The sequence below is a fragment of the Urocampus carinirostris genome, chromosome 17 (assembly GCF_059441175.1).
Source record: "Urocampus carinirostris isolate Australia breed hairy pipefish chromosome 17, RoL_Ucar_1.0, whole genome shotgun sequence".
In the NCBI taxonomy this organism is placed as follows: Eukaryota; Metazoa; Chordata; class Actinopteri; order Syngnathiformes; family Syngnathidae; genus Urocampus; species Urocampus carinirostris.
Genome location: NC_142365.1, coordinates 22,806,509 through 22,812,508, shown reverse-complemented (window position 1 = coordinate 22,812,508; position 6,000 = coordinate 22,806,509). Strand labels below are relative to the sequence as shown.

The window sequence follows — 6,000 nt, the reverse complement described above, 5'->3', positions numbered from 1 at the left end:
CCAACGAAAGCTGCTTTAATGACATTTAAACTTGCAATAACAAAACAAACACGAGAGTGGCTCGAGCCGGCCGAATTAAGAGTCCCCCTAGGAACTCGCTAACTAAACAATGGTTCCGTGGGTGAATTATGTAAAACCCACTACAAGCCCTCATTTTTGTGCGCTGGCTAGATTTTCTTGTGCGCTGAGAATGTGTGAGCAGTGCGCAATTGCGCACGCGCGCAGCTTAGAGGGAACACTGGTTATGGCCCTCTGTATAATTGAGTTTGACACCCCTGTCATAGAGGATATGACTGCTAGATGGCCCTATGTCCCGACAAATAGAAAGCACTTTCCCACTTGGAGTAAATTGGAAACGCCATAGCATAGACTGCCCTGCAACTCGAACATGAGTCAAAAATGGTCAAATGTCAAACTGACTGCCCAGTATTTTAATCAAGTGACATATTTTATACTGGGTGAAAAATATTCAGTATAACATATGTCATCCTGGAAGGGGATCACCTAATGTGCGGTCCCTTCTCAAGGTTTCTTCATTTTCCTCATGTTAAGGTTTTGGAGTGTTTAAAAATGAAAAGTTAGAAAAGCTTTCCTATCTTATCAATTGTAACCTCTCCATTCGTTTTAAAAGGTGTAACTTTCAGGTATGGGTCAAGAATTTGACTAATGCTTCACGAATTTGCATGTCATCCTTGCGCAGGGGCCATGCTAATCATCTCTGTATCATTCCAATTTTAGTACATGGGAAGCCGAAGCGATGCAGTGAATTAATCTTCCAGTGCGGTATCCATAGGGCACAGTATCCACCACGGTTCAAAGACACGGTTCTATACCGACACATCCCGTTTTCTCTGTAGTTCGCTGTAAAATAATTTATGGAAGTTTCCTAAGAAATTAATATTCACGGTAGAGACACTTTATGAGTAAAACCCACAGAATAATCTGTAAACATTCGAAAACGTCAGCCAAGATCCCAAAGCAATTTGATTGGTTGAGCAGTAGGGGTGGGTGGATCCCTGTACACATAGCACTGCTCCCTCTGCTACTCCGCGTGAGTGGGTCAGGGACACTTGTATCCCCCCCTCCTCCTTAGCCACTTGCACTTATTTGGGAATATCTGTTGCTGCAAATCGTATTGCACTAATTTTCATTGCACTATTATTAGAAATTGGGAATGTGTCCATCCACAATATTGTGAATATTTTTTGCCTTCATATCCTGATCCTCTGATTTTTCTCTTCATTGTGTTTAATAGTTATGTCAAGTCAAGTCATGTTTATTTGTATAGCCCTTAGTCACAAGGAGTCTCAAATGTGTGTACAGAATACCCCTCAGATAGGACGCATTGTGTTAAACATGGTGAAATAACACTTGAGCCCTTTAGTGTTACCTGTGGCGTTCCGCAGGGTTTAATATTTTGCCTCCTTCTTTTCAGCATTTACCATTTACATGCTTCCATTAGGTGATATTATTCGCAAGTATCATATCAGTTTCCATTACTACGCAGATGACTCTTAACTGTATCGTCCGAAGGCGGAATCTGCCCCACTAAACTGTGAAAATTTGGAGGCCTGGCTCCCTGAGATAACACATAACTTCTTGCGCCTCAACCCTGAAAAGACCGAGATGTTAATGATTGGTCCATCTAAATGCCGTGACTTGTTCTCAAACACTGACCCGAACATTAACAAATGTAATATCACCTAGAGTGAATCAGTCAAAAATCTCGGTGTCATATTTGACCCTGATCTGTCCTTTCAAAACACAAGTTATGAATATCAGTAGAACAGCTTTTTTCCATCTTCTCACCATTGCAAAAATGGCCCCATGCTGCCTAAATCTGATGCGGGGATTATTATTCATGCGTTTGTTACCTCCCATCTCATTTACTGTAATGTACTACTTTCGGGTCTTATACAAAATGCTGCAAGAAGGCTTTTAACTAAGACAAGAAACTTTGATCACATTACCCCGATTTTAGCTAACCTGCATTGGCTCCCTGTTAGTTTAAGATGTGATTTCAAGGTTCTGTTGGTAGTATACAAAATCATGCGTGGAAATATTCACAATATTGTGCTTAGAGACTTTCCCAATTTCTAATAATATCAAAGAAAATGAGTGCAATAATATGAGCAGCAACAAATATTCCCAAATACATCGTGTGTGATTAGTGCAAGTGTTTAAGGAGGAGGATGGGATACAAGTGTGCCTGACTCACGCAGAGTGGCAGAGGGAAGTGTGCGATGTGTACAGAGATCCGCCCACCTCTACTGCTCAACCAATGAAATTGCTCTAGGATCTTGGCTGGCGTTTTAGAATGTTTACTTATTATTCTGTGGGTTGTACTCATAAAGTCTCTCAACAGTAAACATTAATTTCTTAGGGATTTTCCCTAAAATGATTCCATGGCGAATTAGAGCGAAAACAGAATGTGATGGGGATGACACCGTGACTTTGAAACGTAGTGGTGGCTATACTCTATATATACTGCACTGAGACGGTAAATAGCTGCGTCGCTTCGGCTTCGCATATACTAAAATTGGAACGATACAGAGAAGATTAGCATGGCCCCTGCGCAAGGATGACACGCAAATTCGTGAAGCGTTCCTCATTTTCTTTAACCTGAAAATGACATCATTTTAAATGAATGGGGAGGTTACAATTGACAAGATAGGAATGCTTTTCCCACCTTTCTTCAACACTCAAAACTCTCAACATGAGGAAAATGAAGGAACATTGAAGAAGGCGAGGCACCTGAGGTCAAGTCTCAAAAAGTCTCAGAGCTGTACAGAGCACAACAACTATATTTTGCGATTTGTCAGATCAGTATTGCAATTTCGATACGATTTTACAAGAAAAGTGCAGTTTCTCTTCTTGTTTTGTTTATTTACAACCTGGTCGTCCATTTTATTTTATATTGTACTGCAATTATGATATTTTACTTGTATTCGTATTGTTTTAATGCAACATCCATTGCAACCTGGTAATCCTGGACGAGGGATCACCTTTAGTTCAAAGAAAGGTGGTGTGACGTTGAGACTCGGTGAACTGCATGTTTGTTGTGCCTTGATTTTCATTGATACATTTTTTTTCCTTTCTTATGTTTTAGGTCACCCTGATCCGTCCAACGAGAATCTTGGACACAATCAACCTAAATGTCGTGGAGGTGAGTGCTTAAAGTGTCAAATTTGGAGCAGTGTTAGTCTTTAAAGCACAGGTGTCAAACAGGCAGCCCGCGGGCCAGATCAGGCCCGCTACGGGATTGAATACGGCCCGTGAGACAACACTCAGAGAAGCGCAAGAGAAAAACAAGCTGCAGGTTGAAATATGTCAACTTGATGTTGCCAAAGCCAGGTGCCTCTCACAAAGACACTGTACTTGTATTTATTTCCCTCTCTCTCTCTCTCTCTCTCTCTCTCTCTCTCTCTCTCTCTCTCTCTCTCTCTCTCTCTCTCTCTCTCTCTCTCTCTCTCTCTCTCTCTCTCTCTCTCTCTCTCTCTCTCTCTCTCTCTCTCTCTCTTTCTGTCTCTCTCTCTCTCTTTCTTTTCCACCCTTCTTCTTCCACTCTGTCTCTTTCACTCTCTGTGTCTCTCTTTTTCTCTTCCTTTGTTGCGCTTGTCTCTTTCTCTTTCTCTGTCTTTTAACCTCTTTTGCTCTAACTTCATTGTTTCCTTTTCTCTCTTTTCTCTTTCTCTCTTCCTACCCTTTGCGCTTTCCTTTCTCTCCTTCTGTCTTTCTATTACTCTTTGGATTTCTTTCTTCCGCTCCCTTTCTTTTCCCCCTCTCTCACGACTTTTTATCTTTTGTTTCTCACACTCTCTCCCTCTCTCTCTTTTTCTTTCTTTGTCTCGCCCTCTCTCCTTTTCCCTCCCTCTTTCTCTTATTTCTTTATCTCTGTTTTTCTTTCTCTTTAATCTAACAGTCCGGCCCCCGACCGAATGTTTGTTCTATCGTGTGGCCCCCGAGTTAAAATGAGTTTGACACCCCTGCTTTAAAGGGACCGTGTGTAATATTTACTGCCTCCTAGTGGTACAAAAAAACTTTAATCCAGTAAGTGGGTTTCATAAAGCGAATGAGCAAAAAATGTGCATTTTTTAGCTAGCTATCTGGCTATTTTTTATGCTTTGTAACTAGCCAACTATGTATATTTTTAGCTATTTAGCAAGCTATCTACCAAGCTTTTTACATTTTTTTGCATGCTATCTAGCTAACATTTTATCCTTTTTTTGCTAGCTGTCTAGCTCCAAATAGTTTTTTTTTTACCTGAGTATGAACTTTACATTACAATAATATAATTTATATATTCATATTTGGCATTTGGATTCTTTGTAAACCAAGTTACACATTTAATTTTTCCATATTTTGCTTACCAAACCAAGACTTGATGCGTGTGAACAGCGGTGGGTAGCGAAGCTAGCTGCATACAATTTTGACCTGAAGTACATTCCCGGCCCAAAGAACATCGTAGCCGACGCTCTGAGCCGTGAGCATTTGTACGGTCATGTGTGGGTCATCGCCTTGTTACCGAGCCCTATACCTCGCTGTCGGACCAGGTCAGCGGGGTGAACCACAGTACTGTGCAAGAGGTGTTCAGAGTATCCAACAATTGTCACGCTGTTGTAGACGAGAGTGCTGAGACATCAGATGAGTCAGTAAAAAGGGCAATTCCACCAGGCACAAATGGTTCTGTGACATCAGAAGAAGTTGCTGCTGTCCTCAGTGCTCAGTCCAATGGCGGCCTGGGTCAAGTGATGTGAACGGATGCTAACTTCAATCTTCTGCAGAAGGAAGATCAGTCAACGGCATTCCCACAGAGTCAGCTTGTTGGTTTACAAGAACAGGACAACACAATAAGCAGAACCATGTACTTTGTGCATAGACACAAGAGACCTACCAAGCGTGAGAGAGCTGTTGAGTCGCCTTTCTGTTATATTTTACCAGTTATTTTGTTATAGTTGTTGTGCTCTGTACAGCCCTTTGAGACTTTTTGAGACTTGACCTCATGTGCCTCCCCTTCTTCAAAGTTTGTTCATTTTCCTCATGTGGAGGGTTTTAAATGTTAAAGAAAGGTGGAAAAAGCATTCCTATCTTGTCAATTGTAACCTCGCCATTCATTTAAAATGATGTCATTTTCAGGTTAAAGAAAATGAGGAACGCTTCACGAATTTGCGTGTCATCCTTGCGCAGGGGCCATGCTAATCTTCTCTGTATCGTTCCAATTTTAGTATATGCGAAGCCGAAGCGACGCAATGGTAAAAAGGCTCAGTGCAGTATATATATAGTGCAGCTTCCACTACGTTTTAAGGTCACGGTGTCATACCAACACATTCTGTTTTCGCTCTAATTCGCCATGGAATCATTTTAGGGAAATCCCTAAGAAATTAATATTTACTGTTGAGACACTTTATGAGTACAACCCACAGAATAATAAGTAAACATTCTAAAACGCCAGCCAAGACCCTAGAGCAATTTCATTGGTTGAGCAGTAGAGGTGGGCGGATCTCTGTACACATCGCACACTTCCCTCTGCTACTCTGCGTGAGTCAGGCACACTTGTATCCCATCCTCCTCCTTAAACACTTGCACTAATCACACACGATGTATTTGGGAACATTTGTTGCTGCTCATCTTATTGCTCTCATTTTTGATATTATTAGAAATTGGGAAAGTCTCTTAGCACAATATTGTGAATATTTCCACGCATGATTTTGTATACTACCAACAGAACCTTGAAATCACATCTTAAACTAACAGGGAGCCAATGCAGGTTAGCTAAAATCGGGGTAATGTGATCAAACTTTCTTGTCTTAGTCAAAAGCCTTCCTGCAGCATTTTGTTTCAGATACAGGCTCATGATGCTGGAATTCGGGGGACCCAAAAGTAGTACATTACAGTAAATGAGATGGGAGGTAACAAACGCATGAATAATAATCCCCGCATCAGATTTAGGCAGCATGGGTCGATTTTTGCAATGTTGAGAAGATGGAAAAAAGCTGTTCT

At 41.2% G+C, this 6,000-nt stretch overlaps 3 non-coding genes across 3 annotated transcripts; 1 reads left to right on the top strand and 2 right to left on the bottom strand.

Moving 5' to 3' along the window:
• Positions 1 to 655: 655 nt before the first annotated feature.
• Positions 656 to 762, bottom strand: LOC148349544 (U6 spliceosomal RNA). Its single transcript, XR_015847479.1, has one exon. It is a non-coding gene; the product is annotated as a U6 spliceosomal RNA (small nuclear RNA).
• A 1,748-nt stretch (positions 763 to 2,510) lies between these two features.
• Positions 2,511 to 2,616, top strand: LOC148349543 (U6 spliceosomal RNA). Its single transcript, XR_015847478.1, has one exon. It is a non-coding gene; the product is annotated as a U6 spliceosomal RNA (small nuclear RNA).
• Positions 2,617 to 5,142: 2,526 nt separating this feature from the next.
• LOC148349542 (U6 spliceosomal RNA) lies at positions 5,143 to 5,248 on the bottom strand. The gene has a single exon (XR_015847477.1). It is a non-coding gene; the product is annotated as a U6 spliceosomal RNA (small nuclear RNA).
• Between the last annotated feature and the right edge of the window lie 752 nt (positions 5,249 to 6,000).